Here is a 23,666-nt window from a genome sequence, read left to right as displayed (position 1 = left end):
ATTTTGCTTTGTGAGGGGTGGAAGCTTCCTCTCCCCCTCCAGGGCTGCATTTTTCTCTCATGAGGGCTCTCTTTCCTACTTGCCAAGGCAACAAAATTGTAAACTGCAGAGGACGAGGGGGCTTAGGTAGCAGAGAGGGCAGCAGGTTGCACTCACTGACCTTTGGAAAGGCCACAGTACAGGCCCAAATTTACCTAACTAACTTGGTCAGGCTTAAAATATCCTAGCTATGAGGGGAAGAGGAGTTCATCTTCAACCTAAAGGGTAGGCTGCTGAGCAGGCCCAGAAAAGGCCAGTTTCCCGAGGTTGGCCCCAGACAATGGGGTTGGCCGCTTGGCCTGCCAGTTGCAAGATGGGGTTGCCCAAGCAAGTGGGCAAGCATATGTTCAAGGGAGAGAGCCAAGGAATAGCGTGGCTGGGTTTGGGGTGCGGCAGAGGAAGACCAGTTACCTGAGGTCAGCTGTAGAGGAGGGTTGGGTTTTGGATACTGGCCCCATCGGGGCCTGGAGTATGAAAATTGTGCAGAAAAAGGATTAATGAGGGTGAGGAGGGATAATTGCAAGAGATCTCTGGGGAGGCTAAACATTTACAATTGTTTTTTGATTTACTTTTATACTTCAATACCTATGTCCTTTACTTATCTAAACAAACATGGCTGGTGTCTATGGACACGGAACCTCAAAAATATCAAGCTGCTCCACAGTGATGCTCGATGGTTGGAGCCTGCAACTGAATGCAGCCTCGTACATTATTTTTTGGTGTTAACTCTCAATATACTTATGTAGCTTCTGTTGTTTTTGTAGCTGACATTAAAAGGGAAAAACGGGTGGGTTTGGGCCTGGGCGGGCATTGAAAATTGCAACAATTTCAGCCCCGCCTCCAACCTGCCATTTCTGGTTTTCAACAGGGGCGGGACAAGGGACGAGCGACCAATCCGCTCTCAGGAGGCGGGTTGGCCACTAAAATCTTTCAAGGACGCTGCGGGCCTCCATTTTTTCAGGTTTTGTGATATCAACCCCTGGGGGCTGCGATTCCCGGGCCTTCTCGCCTCCTCTCAGTTGGCGTGAAGAAGAATGCCCGTTCGACTGAGATCATCCTGTCAATCAGGCCGGCCTGTCGGGACAGAAAAGTGACAAAAAAAAAGATGTCCTTAATTCAAAATTGTAAGGATGTCCGGGAAACCCATACTTCCGGGCTTCCCATCTGCAATTCGACACCCCGCCATCCCCTCGCCCCCTTCCTGGCTCCGAGCTAAAATCCTGGCCTATATGTTACATTTAACATTGGAAAAAAACTGTTGCAATGCCACAAGATGCAGACAAATGTTAACACTTTTATAATGCACTTTCCAGTTGAAATAGTATAAAAAGGGGTGTTGTGACTCACTTAGCAATTTTGAGATATAATAATAAAAATAAAAAGCTGAGCGATTTTTGCCTTTGTACTTTGAATACTCCGGGAAGTTCATAAAATAAATAAATGTTACCTTGATCATTAATGAAGAACATGGAAATAAGGAGTAATCGATATCTGGGAGTCATTTCAAGGTAGTCATTTCATTCAAGGATTCAGATAATACAAATTGTGAGAGTGAAGCTCAAACTATTTATAACAATCATTTAGAATCAGGAGAGCATTATAACCTTTAAATTATTTTTATGCATTAATTATTTTATGATATAAACTGTGGGGAATGTTTTGTTCATTTTTTTTGTATTTGTTTAGCAGGTTATGGTCCCTAGTCAGACAGTGTGCTGCTTGTTGCTGACGTGTGAAGATGTCCACAATAATAAATAATTCTTTTGTCTATGTAGCTGATCCCCACTAAAGTGATGGTGGGCACTACAGTTGGCTTCAGAGTCCCTGGACTAGAGAGGAGAAAAAACAGCCAAGATTCTCACTCTTGATTGCTGTTCTGCAATCCCTGTTGGAAAGCATGTATGCATGGATAACCAATTAAGGACTGATTCAGGCTTAGCTGTGCTTTCCTAAGAAAGAAAGAACTTGTACTTATATCGTGCCTTTTACAACCCCAGGGAGTCCCAAAGTGCTTCACAGTCAATGAATTACTTTTGAAATGTAATCACTGGTGTAATATAAGCAAACAGAGCAGCCAATCTGTGCACAGCAAGATTGCACAAACAGCAGTGATGTAAAAGACCAGATAATCTGTTTTTTTGGTGGTGTTGCTTGAGGGATAAATGTTGGCCTTGCTCTTCATCCAGTGGTGCCATGGGATCTTTTGACCCCCACCTGAGTGTGCAGGTGGGGTCTCAGTTTAAGGTCTCATCTGAAAGATGGCACTTGTGACAGTGCCGCCAGCCCTCAGTACTGCACTGAAGCATCACCTTAGATTATGTGCTCAAGTCCCTGGAGTGGGGCTTGAACCCACAACCTTCTGACTAAGAGGCAAGAGTTCTACCGACTGAGACAAGGCTGGCACCTGTTTGAATACCCTGTTGGCATTCAATGTCTCCACTCACAAGTACAGAAAAGCTACTTGGGGAGTTTGCTGGGTGGCTGCCAGTACCCTTGAAATTGTATCCCAGCTTTACGAGAGCGGCGAAATTGGGAAAAAAGAGTTATCTAACGTTAACATCACAAATATCTGTACAAACCACAACACTGTCTGACAATATTAAGGGCACTAAGATTTGGCAAATGAGTTCTAGCTACAGACATCAGAACCAATTGCACACGGGATGTAAAAAACAATTTTCTGTTAGAGGCTCTATTTTTCCAAGCTTTAAAAAAAGTCAGACTTCCTCCATATACTACTGCTAGCATAAGATTCCAGGGAATGATACCAGAATTCATTGCCAGCTAAAATATAAAAATTATGGGTGTGTAATGAGATTCTACTGAGTGATTCTGTCACCTATCACAGATTTTACACTGTGTTCTAACATCTGCAGTGTGTGGGTCTGATTCATGATGAGTCATTCCAAGTGTTTTCCGCCGATAAAAAGACTAGTGTAGTTGGGGTCTGTCGCACTTGCATTGGATGGTTAAGTAGCTGAATATTTCTGTCAAAGACATCTAACCTTTTGTGTTCACCACAAAGAATGCAGAAGAGGTAGGTGTTCTGTGGGTGGAATTTAGTTCCATAATAGACATTAGCTACTGACAGATCTTCAAAATGGATAACCAATTTGTGCTGACAGCCTCTTTCACTTTTACAGTGTCATGCAGATTGTATGCAGTGCTCAGTAACTAATTAAAAGAATACACAAAATTTAATGTACAATGTCCTGTCATTAAAGTGCTTGAATATAGTCACTTTATAGATTTATTTGCCTTAATACTAGATTATTTTCCCTTTTTAAGGTATTAAGGATACTATATACAGTATAGCTGAATTGCTTTGCCTTACAGGTATTTTTTAATCTATCTCTGTTTTCTGATGACTGGAAATCTTATTTATTAAAAGTCTTTCAGTTACAATTTTTTTCCCTACCATAAATGACAACATATGTCTTTTTATTTGTGTCGCTTGCAGTAAAATCCATTACCAATTCATTGTTTAAATTCTGAACACATATTCTACTCATGGGCTATAAAGAGGTTCAATCTGTTCCAGAACAGTAATCACAATCCATTAAAATCTTCTCCAGCGACTTTGTCCCTGGTTACTTGTACTGTTGTTACTCTGTGTGGCACCAAGTGAAACATCATATTATAAATCATGCAGAGTACCTTAATCTAGTCTCTGAGCTGATCAGACATGTACTGTAGTGCTAGATTTTAACATTACTCTTAATAGCCTAGACAGATTGAGAAACAGTTATGTAAAATAACTGCATCGCTCTTGCTATGGGAAAACATTTAAGAATATCAGAATAGTACACAACATCATGAATTCATTTGAAGGAGTTCTTAGGGCTTTTAAAGTGTCATGGATGATACACATAGTACTCCCTCGATGAATAGAAAGATACATGAAATTTAATGTAAAATAGCCCATAATGGAAGCACTCTATCACAGTCGCTATTTAGACCTTATGTTTTAATAGCATAGCGAATTGTATTTTTTTTGTTCAGTGTGACGAGTTTTCTGCAGCTCACAGTTTGTTTTATTACCCACTTGGAGCCCTACAATGCGTTGCCAGGTCTTTTCACTGAACCAATCAGTGGGATCCTTTTCCAAAGGTTGTATACCGAGACCAGAAACTGTCAGACCACGTCTGCTCTCTGCATTTGTATTGCAAAGTTCAATAGAGTGATTTTGGAATTTCTCAATAATTGTTTTATATACGTGTATTTATATATGTGAGTGTGTCTATACATATATAGGTTATTTATTATTAGCTTTTTTCTTTGGATATAAGCATTGTCATTACAATTAATATAAAAATTGAAAAAACATCCATCATCCAAGATTTATTGGGATAACGCTATACCCAGAAGGGAAGATTTGATGGAATACTAATCCTTCCTGATTGTACAGTTCTGCCATTTTAACCAGCTGGGAGGGGGTTTCTACAGTAACAAACTATTTTCAAACATTCTTTGCAAACTTCTCACATACATGTAAAAAATTGAATTCTTATAAACTGCCTAAATAAAATAACTATACCTCAAAAACAAGACAGCCTTAACCTTCTTTGGATGGGAATATTAGTAGAGTGATAACTGTTTTCTGAGCTCTTCACATGGACACATGACCAACTTTCATAAGCTCAATTGTGTGGTACCCCTGTGGATTCACGTGCTCCTTCCCCCACCAACTATGAGGAGGCCCTTTTTATAAACTGCCAGTTTCCTCGTTTAAAGGTCAAAATAAGAAATGATAAAAAATAATAATCGATCCTAGCAATAACAGGAATTGTTGAACCATAGAAGTTTATAGCACAGAAGGAAGTCATTTAGTCCATTTGGTCTGTGGCAGCTCTTTGCTAGATCTATCCAAAGCAAATCCCACTGTCCTGTTCTTTTCCTGTAGCCCTGCAGCTTCCTCTGCTTCGAAATATTTATCCACTTTTCCCTTAAAAGATGCAATAGAATTGCCCATCCCTGGTCCAGCAGAGCATTCTGCCCACAAACCATGAGGGGCATTGACCCCCAACACCAAAGGCCACCAGTAGGCAGGGGCCTTTTTTTTCAATCGTTCATGGGATTTGGGCGTCGCTGGCAAGGCCAGCATTTATTGCCCATCCCAAATTGCCCTTGAGAAGATGGTGGTGAGCCGCCTTCTTGAACCGCTGCAGTCCATGTGGTGAAGGTTATCCCACAGTGCTGTTAGGAAGGGAGTTCCAGGATTTTGACCCGGCGACGATGAAGGAACGGCGATAGATTTCCAAGTCAGGATGGTGTGTGACTTGGAGGGGGATGTGCAGGTGGTGTTGTTCCCATGTGCCTGCTGCCCTTGTCCTTCTAGGTGGTAGAGGTCGCGGGTTTGGGAGATGCTGTCGAAGAAGCCTTGGCGAGTTGCTACAGTGCATCCTGTGGATGGTACACACTGCAGCCACGGTGTGCCGGTGGTGAAGGGAGTGAATCTTTATGGTGGTGGATGGGGTGCCAATCAAGCGGGCTGCTTTGTCCTGGATGATGTCGAGCCTCTTAAGTGTTGTTGGAGTTGCACTCATCCAGGCAAGTGGAGAGTATTCCATCACACTCCTGACTTGTGCCTTGTAGATGGTGGAAAGGATTTGGGGAGTCAGGAGGTGAGTCACTCGCCGCAGAATACCCAGCCTCTGACCTGTTCTTGTAGCCACAGTATTAATGTGGCTGGTCCAGTTAAGTTTCTGGACAATGGTGACCCCCAGGATGTTGATGGTGGGGGATTCGGCGAGGGTAATGCCGTTGAATGTCAAGGGGAGGTGGTTAGACTCTCTTGTTGGAGATGGTCATTGCCTGGCACTTATCTGGCACGAATGTTACTTGCCACCTATCAGCCCAAGCCTGGATGTTGTCCAGGTCTTGCTGCATGCGGGCATGGATTGCTTCATTATCTGAGGGGTTGTGAATGGTACTGAATACTGTGCAATCATCAGCTGTACTGGAACAGCTTGGCTAGAGGCACGGCTAGTTCTGGAGCACAAGTCTTCAGCACTACAGCCGGGATGTTGTCGGGGCCCATAGCCTTTGCTATATCTAGTGCACTCAGCCGTTTCTTGATATCGCGTGGAGTGAATCGCATTGGCTGAAGACTGGCTCCTGTGATGGTGGGGATATCAGGAGGAAGCCGAGATGAATCATCCACTCGGTACTTCTGGCTGAAGATGGTTGCATCTGTCCCCCATTCCCTGTCCTCAGGTCTAACTAATGCCTAGAACCCAGAAACAAAAATCCCCTTGACTTGCACTGTTCCTGGTGTAAGCACAGTCATATCAAGATGGTAAATTCTAAACTGGAAGAACAGGTGGGTTGAGGGCGGACGTGCAGTGAAAATGTTAAATTTTCAGAGCAGGACCGCATCCTGGCTCCAATGAGCCCACTTCCGGGTTTGACCCATACGCGTTTGGATGCGTGAGCGCTTCTGACACCAAGAAGTCCTGCTGGCTATTAAAGCCGGCTGGCCAATATTTAAAGGGCCAATTTAGGAATTTAACCCACTTAAGGGGGTTAACTGTTTGTGTATTGAGTTACACAAACCATTTTAACTCCTCCTGAACATGTCTCCCGTGACATCTGAAACATACCATGGAAACGGAAGCAAGTTGCAGCCGACCCTTATTTGGACCTTTAAACCAGTGATTGACCTGTGTGAATAAAAGGTGAGTTTTTGCAGCAGGGCACTCAGTTCTCTCAGACAAACCTTTGGCTGGGAGTTCTTTGTGTTTAGACTGAGATTTCATTGTTCACACTGAGAATTCTTGTGTTCAGATATATTTACCTACATTTTGGATCCCCTCAAACTGACAACATCAGGATGGGGGGGCACAATGGATTTACTCTACAGCACATCTGAGGAGGAGGCACATCACCATCCACAGCAGGCACAACGTGCATTTCTGGGAGTTGCAGGTGCACAAGGCAGAGGTGCGCCACAAGGACCTGCAGAAGAGCAGAGAGGGGAAAAATGGAAGCGCCAAGGTTACAGGAGGCACTACTCATGTGAGAGGGTGTACAGGCAGACGCTGAGCTTCCTGGACCTCTCTGAGGAGCAGTGCCCATGCAGGCTTAGATTGAGTCGCCAGGTGGTTGTAGACATATGCAGGCTACTTTATGCAGAGCTGCTCCTGGCTGGGCCTGGTGGCCATGTATTGTTCGTCGCAGTTAAAGTCACCACTGCCCTCAATTTCTGAGACTCCGGATCCTTCCAGGGCACCACCAGTGACATCTCCAGGGTTTCTCAGTCATCTGCACATAAGTGTAAGCGACAGGTATGCAAAAGACCAAGCGTTTGTCACCATCTTCAGCCAGAAGTGCAGAGTGGATGATCTATCTCGGCCTCGTCCCGATATCCCCACCATCACAGAAGCCAGTCATCAGCCAATTCGATTCACTCCACGTGATATCAAGAAACGGCTGAGTGCACTGGATACAACAAAGGCTGTGGGCCCTGACAACATCCCAGCTGTAGTGCTGAAGACTTGTGCTCCAGAACTAGCCGCGCCTCTAACCAAACTGTTCCAGTAGAGTTACAACACTGGCATCGACCCGACAATGTGGAAAATTGCCCAGGTATGTCCTGTCCACAAAAAGCAGGACAAATCCAATCCGGCCAATTACCACCCCATCAGTCTACTCTCAATCATTAGCAAAGTGATGGAAGGTGTCGTTGACAGTGCTATCAAGCGGCACTTACTCACCAATAACCTGCTGAACGATGCTCAGTTTGGGTTCCGCCAGGACCACTCGGTTCCAGACCTCATTACAGCCTTGGTCCAAACATGGACAAAAGAGCTGAATTTCAGAGGTGAGGTGAGAGTGACTGTCCTTGACAGTGTGGCACCAAGGAGCCCTAGTAAAATTGAAGTCAATGGGAAATAGGGGAAAAACTCTCCAGTGGCTGGAGTCATACCTAGCACAAAGGAAGATGGTAGTGGTTGTTGGAGGCCAATCATCTCAGCCCCAGGATATTGCTGCAGGAGTTCCTCAGGGCAGTGTCCTAGGCCCAACCATCTTCAGCTGCTTCATCAATGACCTTCCCTCCATCATAAGGTCAGAAATGGGGATGTTCGCTGATGATTGCACAGTGTTCAGTTCCATTCGCAACTCCTCAAATAATGAAGCAGTCCGAGCCCGCATGCAGCAAGACCTGGACAACATCCAGGCTTGGGCTCACAAGTGGCAAGTAACATTCGCGCCAGACAAGTGCCAGGCAATGACCATCTCCAACAAGAGAGAGTCTAACCACCTCCCCCTGACATTCAACGGCATTACCATCGCCGAATCCCCCACCATCAACATCCTGGGGGTCACCATTGACCAGAAACTTAACTGGACCAGCCATATAAATACTGTGGCTACTGGAGCAGGTCAGAGGCTGGGTATTCTGCGGCGAGTGACTCACCTCCTGACTCCCCAAAGCCTTTCCACCATCTACAAGGCACAAGTCAGGAGTGTGATGGAATACTCTCCACTTGCCTGGATGAGTGCAGCTCCAACAACACTCAAGAAGCTCGACACCATCCAAGATAAAGCAGCCCGCTTGATTGGCACCCCATCCACCACCCTGAACATTCACTCCCTTCACCACCGGCGCACAGTGGCTGCAGTGTGCACCATCCACAGGATGCACTGCAGCAACTCGCCAAGGCTTCTTCGACAGCACCTCCCAAACCCGCGACCTCTACCACCTAGAAGGACAAGAGCAGCAGGCACATGGGAACAACACCACCTGCACGTTCCCCTCCAAGTCACACACCATCCCGACTTGGAAATATATCGCCGTTCCTTCATTGTCGCTGGGTCAAAATCCTGGAACTCCCTTCCTAACAGCACTGTGGGAGAACCGTCACCACACGGACTGCAGCGGTTCAAGAAGGCGGCTCACCACCACCTTCTCAAGGGCAATTAGGGATGGGCAATAAATGCTGGCCTTGCTGGCTCCAATTTTTAGACTGTGCCCCCTACTCCTAGAATCCCCAACCAGTGGAAATGGTTTCTCTCTATCCACCCTATCCGTTCCCCTTAATATCTTATAAACTTCGATCAGTTCACCCCTTAACCTTCTAAACTCTAGAGAATACAACCCCAATTTGTGTAATCTCTCCTCGTAACTTAATCCTTGTAGTCCGGGTATCATTCTAGTAAACCTACGCTGCACTCCCTCCAAGGCCAATATGTCCTTCCGAAGGTGCGGTGCCCAGAACTGCTCACAGTACTCCAGGTGTGGTCTAACCAGGGTTTTGCATAGCTGCAGCATAACTTCTGCCCCCTTGTACTCCAGTCCTCTAGATATAAAGGCCAGCATTCCATTAGCCTTCTTCATTATTTTCTGCACCTGTTCATGACACTTCAATGATCTATATACCTGAACCCCTAAGTCCCTTCGGACATCCACTGTTTTTAACAAGAGAGAATCTAACTGCCTCCCCTTGACATTCAACGGCATTACCATCGCCGAATCCCCCACCATCAACATCCTGGGGGTCACCATTGACCAGAAACGTAACTGGATCAGCCACATAAATACTGTGGCTACAAAAGCAGGTCAGAGGCTGGGTATTCTGTGGCGAGTGACTCACCTCTTGACTCCACAGAGCCATTCCACCATCTACAAGGCACAAGTCAGGAGTGTGATGGAATACTCTCCACTTGCCTGGATGAGTGCAGCTCCGACAACACTCAAGAAGCTCAACACCATCCAGGATAAAGCAGCCCGCTTGATTGGCACCCCATCCACCACCCAAAACATTCACTCCCTTCACCACCGGCACACCGTGGCTGCAGTGTGTACCATCCACAGGATGCACTGCAGCAACTCGCCAAGGCTTCTTCGACAGCACCTCCCAAACCCACGACCTCTACCAACCCAGAAGGACAAGGGCAGCAGGCACATGGTAGCAACACCACCTGCACGTTCCCCTCCAAGTCACACACCATCCCGACTTGGAAATGCATCGTCGTTCCTTCATTGTCGCCGGGTCAAAATCCTGGAACTCCCTACTTAACAGCACTGTGGGACAACCTTCACCTCATGGACTGCAGTGGTTCAAGAAGGCGGCTCACCACCACCTTCTCAAGACCAATTAGTGATGGGCAATAAATGTTGGCCTTGCCAGCGACACCTACATCCCATGAACAAATTAAAAAAAAGGTGCGCCTTAGATCAATCATCGATAACATTATTTCATGATGTGTGTGAAGGATGTTAAAGTTCTGTCACCAGCCGTTTGCGGATTGCTAGTCTCGTCATCTCTGACAGCCAGGCATTCAACCTGCAGTTCAGGTACAACGCCTCCTCATCCGCATTTGTCAGGGGCACTATTTGTGGTGGCCCCCCTCCAGTCCTACTCCTCTCCCATGCATTTTGCACTCTCTTCTCCTACAAAGGGAGAAAGAACAGATGTGTGAGTGAGTGCCGATGATGTGTTTACCTGATGGATGCATTGCTTTGGGTGAGGCTGCCCATGAAACAGATGCATCAGAGGGTGACTATCAAACAGATTGATCACATTGCATCAGGATTGGGGTGAATGGGAGTGGTGGGTTCACAATTGGGGAGGTGAGGAAGTACACAGAAAGTGAAGGTAAATTGATGGTGAGACTTAAGAGAAGTGATGTGATGGAGTAGTGTTGGCAAGACAGAGTGAGACAGGGGGGTAATGTACACCACAGGATGTAGGTGAATCAGTAACTGTGCTCACTTTTCCTGACCTGGTTAGATCATTAAAGCGGTTCCTGCATTGTATCCAAAACCTTGTCACCGTGCTCCTGCTGCTCAGCTCCTCTGCCACCTCGAGCCAGGCCTTCTTGGTGGCAGAGGCAGGGCACTTCCTCTGATCAGCTGTGTATAGTATCTCCCTTCTGCTCCTGACACCAGCCAGTAGCAACTCAAGAGAGGAGCCGCTAAAACGGGGTGCTGCCTTACTCCTGGTGATGCTGCATCTCTGAACGTTTCTCCTTTCTCCCTCAAAATCCATAGTTGCAATGGCCCTTTAAATACTCCAGTTCCCAGCATGTTATTCGGGTGCGCAGTACACCCACTGGGCAGCTTGGAGACGCGAAACCTGGAAGTAACATTCAGGGCCTTCAATTTAGTCGCGATTGCTCAAGCCGACGCGCAGAAAATTTTTCCGGATTTCCCTCGCGACTATTCATCCCCCTCTGAGTTCCCGCCGACATGTTGAAATTATGCCCAAGATATCTGAATGTACCGATACATTCCTTTTGCAAGCACAGTACAGTCAAATGTACAATGGTTTAATAAAATGTATATGTAAATGGATACTTAAATATATAATGGCTTCATAAAATATATATGAATGTCTACTTATATGCACTACAGTCGTGTTATATATACATATGTATATGAATGTAGAAAGATGTAGTGGTTTTTAGATCAATAATTCCCTGTGGTAAAGCATCTCCATGCTCCACAAGCACTGTAAAGAATTTTTTGTAACCTCTCTCCTCACTCACTTAATATCAATTTTAAATTATTGATTCCTTGTCACTGACTCTCCAACCGAAGGAAATGATATTACCCTATTCATGCTATCAAAATCCTTTTTAATTGTGAAAACCTCCATTAAGTCTGCTCTTGGCCTTCTCTGTTTCAGTTGTAATAGTCTCAGTATCTCATAACTATAGTTTCTCATCCCTGGCATCAAACTGTTGACCTACATTATATTTCTCTATGGTTTTAATGCCCTTTCTATAATGGGGTGTCCAAAGAAAACCATTCTCTTTGTCTTTTAAAGTAGGTCCTCAATACTCTTAAAGATGATTGACTACCAGAACTTTACTTACAAGGAGATGATCAACTAAATAATCCCAATGAACAATCTATAGATTAGGAATTATTTATATACATTGTAGGTTTGCAATGTCACAACTAATTTATATGAAATCTTGGACAAAGTACTATTATAATTTAAAGCATAAACCATATAATTATGTTTCAAGCACCAGGTCATGAGTCAGGAGGATTCACATGTATGTATTTGTTTATGGTGAATCTTTATCAATGCTCAATAATAAAAAAGGACATGAACCACACAAAAAAGAATAATTAAGAGGCATTAACGATATAAATCATCCGGTACTCAGACAGCAGGATAGCATTCAAATACATGCAATGTAAAAATTTCAAAAACGCATTATACTTTAAAATGAAACAATAAAAGTAGCACGCTGACGTGGATCGTCAACAGGAACACTTACTTGTTTGCTCAGCAGCAACAAATTTGGGTCCCTGGACCCTATGGGTTCCACAAGGGGACCCCAGAGGGCCTGAAAAGTCATTGGATTTGTGCCCAGTTGTCATTAGATTTCTGTATACCTGTCACTGTAGACTAATGGAAAATATTTTCTGGAATGGTAGTTGATATTGTCTTTTGTAAGTTAGGACAGAGGGTCCCTGGGATCGTGTCAATATTTGCAGGCCCTCCCCCTCATAGATAAGTTTGAAAATCATTGCCGTATGCATAAATGTATGTGATATCATTTCCATAATTAAACACCAGATTGAAAGCAGGCAGATTGGTATCTGCCTTCTGTTTTAAAATGGAAAAAAAGAGAATATAATCTAGTTACAACAGAACCTAACCATTTGCCCAAGCCTAACATGACAAAAATGTCACAAATTCTAAAAGGGAAAGATTCTCCTTTGAGTCCTGGAAGCAGAGGTCGTCGGCTGGGGAACAAACAGAACACAGACAGATCTGGGAACAAAGCTCATAGGAAATACTGTGAAATTATTAGAAAATAGTACTTTAAAAACCCCAAATCATAAAAGAGCTCTGAGTTTGTTTCATTGACAAACAGTGAGAAGAGGAGAGAATGTCAGTGATCTTATCCGAGAAACCAAGATCTACGAATGTGGACCTCTCAATCTGAGCCTTCCTGTCAACCACAATGAAGATAGATCTGGATAAAGAATTTTGCTCTCTGCTCAGGGGAGCATAATATGTCTTTGGGGAAGAGAAAGAGGCGAGACAAAGATTTTTCTTGGCCGTAACTGAATGATGGGATTGATTTTTGCTCCTTTCTTCCTCATCCTTGCAATGATTCTGGATATCAAGGGAGACAAGGCAATGAAAAACATCCTTCTCCCACTATATTACTTATGGATTTTATTGCATTATATATTTTACATCGTTTAGTTAAATTGTCTTCAAAGAAACAATTATTTAAAAGAGCCTAACTTGTAAGTAGTCAAAGTGAGAAGCTTTCAAACAGTTTGATGAGAATCATCTTGCATCATTACCTTGTGGTTTGGGCTTTTAAGTTGACAAGAGTGTAGTTTCATTTCAGTAATGATTCCTATTAAGAAAGACAACTGCTGCTGTGATCTTTTTGTTAGTCTTCAGCATGTTGGATAATTGGCAATTCTCTTGCAGGTTTTAGGCGATTTTAGTTTTCAGTCATTTTGAAGTTGTTAGGTTTCAGGTTTCTCAGCAAAATGTCCCTGGAACAAATTTTCTGCGATTTCCCTGGCTTCTGTCAGGCCACCTTCTTCATGTGCAGTCTGCTGGAGGTCTTCTTCCACCTTATCCAAGGCATGTCTCCTATCTTCAAAAACATACTCCTTTTTGATTGTCCCATTGTATAACATACAATCCACCTCAAAGATTTTATTTGGTTTTTTTAAACAATAGAATACTTCTTCATCTGCTCAAGCACTGAAAACCGGGCCTCAGCATGCCAAGTACTGCCCTGTGAAATCATGTACCTCATTACATCAGGCACTGAGCATGAATTTGCAGATTATTTAGAGATGTGTTGTGAGTTCGCATTTTAGGCCAAATCCAATGTCACCCAGGAGCCAGGAAAGCCTGCCAGTGTTGAGTGGTCAAAACAAAAAATTGTGGGTTGACACAGGCAAATATTTTGGACTCCATACCAGCTTCAGGTTCGTGGACTGAAACCCCTTCTGATACATAGATTCCATGCCTTGGCGTGGGGGTGCAGAGATCTTCACACTGGTATATCAGGAATACCCAGCACCTGTGAGCACCGAGAATATGGGGAAACACTGCAATTACATAAAAGTGCTGATCACCTGATAATTAGACCACAATATGGTGTTTTAATCAGGAGATGGAGTTACCTGCAGCTGTGAAGGGAACACAATCTATGCCATCAAAGGAATGTCTGGTTGTAAGGATGTATTGTAGTGTAGAGTGCGTCCAGTGTGTTGCTGATTAGTCCATATTAACCAAATGGTCAGCACCGCTCAATCAAATCTGAAGAATCAATTCCAGAACCACACACAATGCAGCCATGTTGCACTCCACTTCCCTGCCAGCCTATGTTCTGCTCGCTCGGTGATCCACCTGTCCTCTTCTCCACTGTCCTCTTATGCTCCACTCCACTAGTCACACGTGCTCCGCTCACGGTTTGGTCTGGCTCTGCTCCAGGACTCATGTTCTTTCAACCACACTGCTTGGTCCACAGGCCTCCAATTATCTGACAGTCCTCAATCCTTCTCAACTGCTTGATCCCATCTGTGCTGTCAGTAAAAACATATATCTCTAATATGCCTTTTACTTATACTGTTCTTGTCCTTAATAAAGGCCGTGAAGCTGCTGGTTCCAAAGTATAATGGCTTTATTAAGAAGTTATACCAAGTAACAGAGATGTTCAAGATACAAGAGTACAATTAAGTATGCTAGTTAGATTGATACAACCTGGCTTATTGTTCACGTAACAGCTGACCCCAAAATGCGTCTTTGGCAGCCTGATCAATGGGCGTCCAGCCTCGCCCCGAGAACGTTCTGGTTAGTTACTGAAAAGCACCTCACTTATATATGTTTTAAAGGCAATAAGCTCTGTATGTCTGTATAAGTACAGCTACAACACTGGCATCTACCCGACAATGTGGAAAATTGCCCAGGTATGTCCTGTCCACAAAAAGCAGGACAAATCCAATCCGGCCAATTACCGCCCCATCAGTCTACTCTCAATCATCAGCAAAGTGATGGAAGGTGTCATCGACAGTGCTATCAAGTGGCACTTACTCACCAATAACCTACTCACCGATGCTCAGTTTGGGTTCCACCAGGACCACTCGGCTCCAGACCTCATTACAGCCTTGGTCCAAACATGGACAAAAGAGCTGAATTCCAGAAGTGAGGCGAGAGTGACCGCCCTTGACATTAAGGCAGCATTTGACCGAGTGTGGCACCAAGGAGCCCTAGTAAAATTGAAGTCAATGGGAATCAGGGGGAAAACTCTCCAGTGGCTGGAGTCATATCTAGCACAAAGGAAGATGGTAGTGGTTGTTGGAGGCCAATCATCTCAGCCCCAGGGCATTGCTGCAGGAGTTCCTCAGGGCAGTGTCCTAGGCCCAACCATCTTCAGCTGCTTCATCAATGACCTTCCCTCCATCATAAGGTCAGAAATGGGGATGTTCGCTGATGACTGCACAGTGTTCAGTTCCATTCGCAACTCCTCAAATAATGAAGCAGTCCGAGCCCGCATGCAGCAAGACCTGGACAACATCCAGGCTTGGGCTCATAAGTGGCAAGTAACATTCGCGCCAGATAAGTGCCAGGCAATGACCATCTCCAACAAGAGAGAGTCTAACCACCTCCCCTTGATATTCAACGGCATTACCATCGCCGAATCCCCCACCATCAATATCCTGGGGGTCACCATTGACCGGAAACTTAATTGGACCAGCCATATAAATACTGTGGCTACGAGAGCAGGTCAGAGGCTGGGTATTCTGCAGCGAGTGACTCACCTCCTGACTCTCCAAAGCCTTTCCACCATCTACAAGGCACAAGTCAGGAGTGTGATGGAATACTCTCCACTTGCCTGGATGAGTGCAGCTCCAACAACACTCAAGAAGCTCGACACCATCCAGGACAAAGCAGCCCGCTTGATTTGCACCCCATCCACCACCCTAAACATTCACTCCCTTCACCCCGGCACACAGTGGCTGCAGTGTGTACCATCTACAGGATGCACTGCAGCAACTCACCAAGGCTTCTTCGACAGCACCTCCCAAACCTGCGACCTCTACCGCCTAGAAGGACAAGAGCAGCAGGCACATGGGAACAACACCACCTGCACGTTCCCCTCCAAGTCACACACCATCCCGACTTGGAAATATATCGCCGTTCCTTCATCGTTGCTGGGTCAAAATCCTGGAACTCCCATCCTAACAGCACTGTGGGAGAACCTTCACCACACGGACTGCAGCGGTTCAAGAAGGCGGCTCACCACCATCTTCTCAAGGGCAATTAGGGATGGGCAATAAATGCCGGCCTCGCCAGCGACGCCCACATCCCATGAACAAATAAAAAAAAAATAAGCTTCCCATCAATCATCTCCTCTCTGTCTGAAAGGGTGGTCTATCAGTACTACTCCCTTCCTCCTAACATTTGGCATAGCAACATTGCTTTCTGATTCCCACAGTCACTATCTCCATTCCAAGCATAATAAACCTTCTATTCATGCCTTATCTTCACACCAAGTATGATAGACCTCTGGGTGACTTCTTGTGGCCTTCCACCGTTGATGCTACCAGCTCCCTAATGATTAGTGGCCTCCAGGAGTGCACTAACCCTCATCTTCAAGCAAAGCATAACATAGCTAGGAACGACTCCGCTTCCTAACTAATAAGCAAGGATGGCGCCAGGTGCTTAATTGCCAAAGGAGCCTTCTTTTTTACAAGGTCGTAAAAAGCTTGTTTTGATAAAGACAGGTAGCCCTTCTCTGTTCACAGCTATCACAGCTAAACTAGCATATATTTTATTTTAACATAAGGTTTATAATAATGTAGCTTATGTTTATAATAATATAGAAAGCTTGTATATTACTTTTTTTACATGTACATTGAAACTGCCCTCTTACTTGTTTCAGCTCCTCTGCTTCTTGTTCTGTGAGCAACACCATGGGAGATCTACTAGTAGCGATTAAGTGGGGTGATTCCAGGTTAAGATTTCATCCTTGTTCCAGAGAATTCTGTGTTCCCTTGGCTAATCAGTCATTTGAAATTTAAATTTGTGCACATGACCCTGAAAATGTCTCCTAACATTACAGTGATAAAACTGTTCAGAGCAGCTTTAGTACTGTAATATTTATATTATGCTGCTTTTTGTAATATTGTTCTGAATATCAATTACTTGGTGAAGTTCTAGTTACAGTTTAAATTTCAGAATAACTGTACTAAGTCTTATTGATTGGGACAGTACCCAATGCTGGTGGAACTAATAATTAAATAGATGTTTTTCCTTGTTGGTCTTTTTCTGTTCCATACGTCCCTATGTTTTTATGAAATGAGAATCATGTCTGCTGTGAATGTTTGTTCTAATTATAGAACTAAGGGAAATGTTGACTGGGCATACTTCACTAACACAATAAGCAAAACAAGATAAATAAAAAGGTTGCTCTGTCTCCTTCATGCTTCCTTCTTCTCTACCTCCTCTAGTCTCTCTTCTATTTTCACAATTTTTACTTATACTATCTATTTTAAGATTTATGTTGTCATTTTTGTCACTCCTATTCCTGAATTAGGCTCTAAAGGTCAGTTGTTTAGCATGTCAAGTCACTCAAGATGGTTTGGTCTTGTCACTTCAGTCTTGTGATTTTCTGGAGATACTCTGACTGGTTAAGAAGATAGATTGTCAGTAGCCTATAGAGTGGATGCCACTCAAATTAGTTATCTCAGCAGTGGCACTCCTGAGGTTCACAGATGATATATAGATCTTTGCTGAGGCAAAAATGATACAGACGTTTCTGCTCTTCCAATTGACCTGTCAATTCTCTGGAAAGGATAGTCCTGCCTTCACTATTGTCTCCTTCTTGTTTTCATCTTTGCTGTGTAAAACATTAATAATGAAGGTGAACACTCTACTCATGAGAGATAATGCTAAAGTCATTAATGTGCCCAAGCGAGTGCCTGAATGCTGGCTATTTAAACTTCAGTTGTGACTATACCTCATGTGAGTCTGAGGAAATGAATGTAGAAAATTGCAGTTTGGATTGGTTTAGTCAGATCTGGTTTAATTAGAATTTTAGTCATAGTGTTCTAGTTTCACCAAAGGAACCATATTCACAAGCAACAATTGTGCAATAACAATTCCATACAGGACGATTCTAACAAAGGTCTTCAGCAATAAAACTTGTAAGCGTTCATAGTTTAAATGTGATCCTTTTTAAAGGACTACCTTCTTGAGTTGAAAAATGATGAGAATGCTGTTTCAAAACTTGCAATATGAACAGAAAGAACTGTGTACTGATTAGCGAGTTATGGTAATACTGGGAACATCATTGCCAATCATGCAGTTGATGTCACTCGAATCGCCTGGGCACTTTTAAAAAGAAATTCCAACGATATCCAGGTTTACAGGGCAAATAAACATCTATGTTTGTGGAGGACCTGATCTGAAGGATGAACATTTACTGGGTTAGTCAAGATCAATAGGCAAGAAACCTTCATTTTTGGCTGCATTGTACCTTCTGCTTTTCTGAAAGATCGCTGCTTTCAGTGTGGTTCCACAGATTTCCACTGTGTGTGTGTTTGTATGTTTGTGTGTTTGTGTAACATTAATATCCAAATGAAAGACCTAGAATGATTTCTTTTGGTGACAGCTGGTCATACACTTTTTGACAGTTTGGGCTTTGAAATGGAGAACAGAAAACTTCCTCATATCAAAGTTACTTTTCCTCTAAATCAAAAGAGCTGGATAAAATCTGGTTAAGCATGGATTTGAAGATTGTAAGAATGAATGTAAACATAAATGATCAAATACTTTATTGAACATGATTGTTCTCATGCAAATGACTGTAAATGTCATCTATGTCATGACTGACTAATGGAGGTTTCAAAGTTAGATAAATGTCCTGGAGTTTCACCGAATTAACCTAGGGCTGAGATAAGAACATAAGAATATAAGAAATAGGAGCAGGAGTAGGCCAATCGGCCCCTCGAGCCTGCTCCGCCATTCAATAAGATCATGGCTGATCTGATCCTAACCTCAAACCTAAAGAACACAAGAAGTAGGAGCAGGACCCGGCCACTCAGCCCCTGGGCCCTCTCCGCCACCCACAGGGCATTGACCGATCCGAACTCAGCTTCATGTCCAATTTCCTGCCCGCTCCCCGTAACCCCTAATTCCCTTTACTTCTAGGAAACTGTCGATTTCTGTTTTAAATTTATTTAATGATGTAGCTTCCACAGCTTCCTGGGCAGCAAATTCCACAGACCCACCACCCTCTGAGTGAAGAAGTTTCTCCTCATCTCAGTTTTGAAAGAGCAGCCCCTTATTCTAAGATTATGCCCCCTAGTTCTAGTTTCACCCATCCTTGGGAACATCCTTACCACATCCACCCGATCAAGCCCCTTCACAATCTTATATGTTTCAATAAGATCGCGTTTCATTCTTCTGAACTCCAATGAGTAGAGTCCCAATCTACTCAACCTCTCCTCATATGTCCACCCCCTCATCCCCGGGATTAGCCGAATGAACTTTCTTTGTACTGCCTCGAGAGCAAGTATGTCTTTTCTTAAGTATGGACACCAAAATTCCAGGTGCGGTCTCACCAATACCTTATATAACTGCCATGATGTGGAGATGCCGGTGATGGACTGGGGTTGGCAAATGTAAGGAATCTTACAACACCAGGTTATAGTCCAACAGTTTTCAAATAAAACTGTTGGACTATAACCTAGTGTTGTGAGATTCATTATATAACTGCAGCAATACCTCCCTGTTTTTATATTCTATCCCCCTAGCAATAAAAGCCAACATTCCGTTGGCCTTCTTGATCAGCTGCTGCACCTACATACTAACTTTTTGATTTTCTTGCACTAGGACCCCCAGATCCCTTTGTACTGCAGATACTAGTAGAGGATCACTGTCTCACAGAGTGATGTGCTCAAACATTACGGGATTCCATGTACTTAATCATAAGATTTTGGGTTAAGATTTAATTTTTTTTGACTATTTAACTCACCTTCTCTGATCTCCTTTCATTTCCATAGAACAGATAATAATAATAATGATGAGGGTAAGTTGACACTAATGGGTGAATTCAGTAAGGATCTGCTGCCAGATGAAGCCTCACTAGATGGGAGTGCAGGTTGGGAAATTGGACTTCAGTGTTGCAGCCCTATTTGACCCAAATTCCCATCTGAAATAACAAAAAACAACAACTTACCTTTATGTAGAAAATTTTGCAAGGAGCTTTACAGAAAGTAAGGGAATAAACACTGAGCTGAGGAGGAAGAGATTAGGAGCAGCGGAGCCTCACTGAATTTAACTTTAAGCGTGAATATTAACCAGGTTTAGGATACACCTATTGGCTTTGAGAAGCACAAGCCAAGCGACTTTTCAGTTGGAGGCAATCCCTGTTCCAATAAAGTGAGGGAGAGACTCAACAGGGAGGACTTCGGGTCCCAGTAGTGTTGTCCTAGACCTGTGATGCATTCATGCTTGATTTCCATTTAAGACTAAATAACAGAACATATTAGATGCATATTCTGCCTGCAGCCAGATATGATCCTTAAAAATTGGCCTCTTCACAAAACTTGTTAAAACCAGAGGACACCATGTGATAGTTCTGGCACAGGCCTGTGAGGACCATGGTGAGAGTAAATGTCTATCAATCTGTACCCCAGACAGCTGTAAAATGCTACTGTAGCAAACTTGAATGTCACTGAATGTCAGTTAAATGTTCCTGGTAGAATTATCTGCTCCATCCTGTTATGGGGGTAAATTTTAACAATGAGGAGGAATCTCAGTGGCGGGGGGGCAGGGATCAATAAGCAGGTGGAAAACCGGGAAAACTTTTTCGTGCGTGTTCTCGAGTGATCCCGACTCAATTGAAGGCCCTTAATTCAACTTTCGGGTTTCGCTTCTCCAAGCTGCGCAGTGAGCGTACTGCACACCTGCATGACGTGATTTAAAGCTCACTATTTAAACGGCCAATGCAACAATGGATTTTGAAGGAGAAAGGAGTAAAAAGCAGAAAAGAAGGACACAGAGGAAAGTCAGCACCCAGGTCCTTGGACACCTCCCTTGAGATACTACTGGCTGCTGTGAGAAGCAGGAGGGAGTTGTTATATCCAGGTGACAGGGGGAAGAAACCTGCTTCTGCCACCAAGCAGGCGTGGCTGGAGGTGGCAGAACAAGCAGGAGCATGGTGCCTAGGTCTTGGGTGCAGTGCAGGAAGTGATTTAATGACCTAACCAGGATAGAAAAGTGAGTACAGTTACTGATCCACCTACATCCTGTGGTGCACATCATAAGAACATAAGAAATAGGAGCAGGAATAGGCCCGTTGAGCCTGCTTCACCATTCAATCAGATCATGGCTGATATTCAACCTCAACTCCACTTTCCTGCCCGATCCCCATATCCCTTAATTCTCCTAGAGTCCAAAAATCCATCTATCTCAGCCTTGAATATACTCAACGACTCAGCATCCGTAGCCCTCTGGGGTACAGAATTCCAAAGAGTCACAACTCTCTGAGTGAAGAAATTCCTTCTCATCTCATTCTTAAATGGCCGACCCCATATCCTGTGATTATGCCTTCTAGTTCTAGACTATCCAGAGGAAACAACCTCTCAGCCTCTACCATCTCAAGCCCCCTCAGAATCTTATATGTTTCAATGAGATCACCCCTCATTCTTCTAAATTCCAGAGAGTATAGGCCCATTCTACTCAACCTCTCCTCATAGGATAACCCTCTCATCCCAGGAATTAATCTAGTGAGCCTCCGTGGTACAGCCTCTAAGGCAAATATATCCTTCCTTAGATAAGGAGAAGAAAACTGTACCAGTACTCCAGGTGAAGTCTCACCACAGCACTGTACAATTGTAGTAAGACTTCCTTACTCTTATACTCCAACCTCCTTGCAATAAAGGCCAACATGCCATTTACCTTCCTAATTACTTGTTGTACCTACATGCTAACTTTTTGTGTTTCTTATACCAGGACACCCAAATCTCTCTGAACACCAACATTTAATAGTTTTTCTATTCTTCCTACCAAAGTGAATAGCCTCACATTTCCCCACATTGTCCTCCATCTGCTACCTTCTTACCCTCTCACTTAACCTGTCTATACCCCTTTGCAGACTCTTTGGGGGAAAAATTGGATAAGGGTCCGTTTCGGGCTACTACCCTGCGTCCGATGGATCCTACGCAGGCAAGACCCAAGTTTGGACCTGCCCGAGGACTTATCTGCAATCAGCCTTCCTTTCCAGGCCTTGCACATGGAATCAATGCAATTCATACTTTCCACCACCAGATGGAGCTCAATCTCTTAAAGGGAGGATGTTTCGTAGAAATCTCTTAAAGGTAGCTGGTACCTGTTATTTGCTGAAAATAACAGTCTACTGTCTGCACGGAGTCTGAACGGAGATCAGATATTGCATATGTAAAATACAGATGCAGGTCCCATCCCTATGTTTACACACTGATGAGTTATGTTAAAACATTGAATAAAGGATGCGCACGACTAAATCCCACATCCGACAATCTGCACGCCAGACCTCACCAATCTGCCGATCTGAGTTGGTATCAGGCTTGCGAGAGTGCGTGCTCCAAGGTTCTCTGCTGATGCACTAGAGTCCTTGGTGCAAGAGGTGGACAGAAGGCGGGACATCCTATATCTGCAAGGGGTGGGGGGTCAGAGGCCCTTCCGACATATACTCAAAAGGCAGTGGGAGGCAGTGGGGGATGAAGTCAATTCCAGGCGCACAGCATCATGAACACGGATGCAGTGCAGGAAGAAGTTCAATGCTTTGACATGAATGGCCAACTGTCTTAGCCCCATATCTCTTGATACCCTTGGTTCACAGAAATCTATCAATCTCAGATTTAACATTCACAAGTGAGCTAGCATCAACTGCCGTCTGCAGAAGAGTGTTCCAAATATCTCCCACCCTTTGCGTGTAGAAACATTTCCTAACTTCACTCCTGCACGTCCTGGCTCTAAATGTTAGGCTATGTCCCCGCGCCCTAGTATTCAAGTCTAGGAGACCTCCAAAAACAGTTACAAATGCCTCAGCAGCCAGAAGCAATAATCCAGCCACTAACCTGTAAATCCTGCACGGTCCCTTTAAATAGCGCTGGTGGGGGTCCTCCAGGCACTCTAAGACATGGTCAGATGGTCAGGGTTAAGACTGTGCGTTGAGTTGTGTGTTAAGTCCCAAAATGGTGTCCATTACTTTAAATCACCGTTGCACACTGATTGAAGCCATTTTCTCCCTACTTTACATGATTCCAGCTTTCGTTATCTGTGCCTGCGTAAACTCCTATACCAAGATGACGTCTGGCGCACGTCATGCAGGAAACGTGCATGCGCATCCATCTTGGATGTCGGAGAGGCAATGTAACGCCGAAACAACGGGCGCTACACGGCCCAATTTAGCTTCCTTTGTGTCCTCCTCACAGCTTGCTTTCCCACCTAGATTTGTATCGTCAGCAAATTTGAATTCACTACATTCAGTCCCTTCATTCAAGTCATTAATATTGATTGTAAATAGCTGAGGCCCCAGCACTGATCCTTGCGGTACCCCACTAGTTATAGCCTGCTAACCTGAAAATGACCCTTTATCCCTAATCTCTGTTTTCTCTATCCATGTTAATATAT

This window comes from Heptranchias perlo, chromosome 4, assembly GCF_035084215.1.
Source record: "Heptranchias perlo isolate sHepPer1 chromosome 4, sHepPer1.hap1, whole genome shotgun sequence".
Lineage (NCBI taxonomy): Eukaryota > Metazoa > Chordata > Chondrichthyes > Hexanchiformes > Hexanchidae > Heptranchias > Heptranchias perlo.
This window is presented reverse-complemented; position numbering follows the sequence as displayed.